Below are 1,249 nucleotides of genomic sequence, written 5' to 3' on the forward strand. Positions count from 1 at the left end.
AGAGAAACTGGAACCACTTTAAGGTCTTTAGATCATTTAATTAGCTCTACATTCTTAAGAGAATGAAAAATTAATAATAAATAATAATAAAGACTTTGCAGTATTCTGATTTAGTAATGTAATTATATTAGTTGTGTTACCACCCCCACGCCACTAGAGGCAGTACCAACCCTGAAATGATGCGACTAAGGAGCAGATTTAGAAGTTCACYGAAAGCTACAGAATTTGGTAAAAACTGAGTTTTGCTGAAGTAAATAAAGACACAAGTTCAATGAGACCAACTCATCAAACCCCTGGGGTTCGATTGAACCCAGGTTAAGAAYCACTGATCTATTTTTTAAAATCAGTTTCTGTAACCTTGTTGTTGTTGAATTTTATCATCTTATATCAGTAAATTTACATTTCCTTTGAATGTACGAAATCTGCTGTGACCAGCACATCTGTTGTACCTCTGCCTCAGACCAGGACTTTGTTTCATTCACAAATATGTAACAGCGACCTTCATGCCAAGTCCAACCAGGAGGACAGTCATCCGATGTGATAGCTGAGAAATATGAAGAGAGAAGGTAAATACATCCATCCAATAATCAGCATCATTTTATCACCAATCACAGTCCAGAGGTTCAGCTGCAGCAAACATTATGGGAAAAATGCATAGAAATATGAGAAAATAGTCCAAATTAAAAGTTATGAAAATGGTAATTATGTCACTTAATACCTATTAAAGTATAATCAATGTTAAATTCAATCAATGATCAACTAAAAAATACTGCACTAAACTAAAGGAGCAGATTCCAGGGAAACACAGAGAGGACCTTGGAAAAAGATCAGAAAGGTGAGCTCACAGGTTATCACAAAAACCTGAGGAAAAAGMMACAGTGGTGACTTCTCTGAGGCTTGAAGTACTAAAGYAGGCAACACTCAGGCTTCAATGGACTGACACCCTGCTTCTCCTAAAGCCAGGATAACAATGGGGATTATCTGCAGGTGCGATCAATAATSAGCAGGTCTGGCCTCTGGTGACAGCAGCCCCAAGGCTCCAACTAGTGGAGAACCTGAGGAGGTGGAAGAAAATAGATATCCCCACATAGGTCCCAAAACCCCAGTTCCCAAATCTATGAAATGACACATTTATTGGTTCTGATTCAGTTATTTTATTCAGACAATAATTTGCCTCCTTAGCGTTTCTAGCTGCCTTCTGTAAAAACTAATGTGACCTATCTGCCTTGTAGGATGGGATGTTTCTATG

The sequence above is a fragment of the Poecilia reticulata genome, linkage group LG7 (genome assembly GCF_000633615.1).
Source record: "Poecilia reticulata strain Guanapo linkage group LG7, Guppy_female_1.0+MT, whole genome shotgun sequence".
Classification (NCBI taxonomy): Eukaryota; Metazoa; Chordata; class Actinopteri; order Cyprinodontiformes; family Poeciliidae; genus Poecilia; species Poecilia reticulata.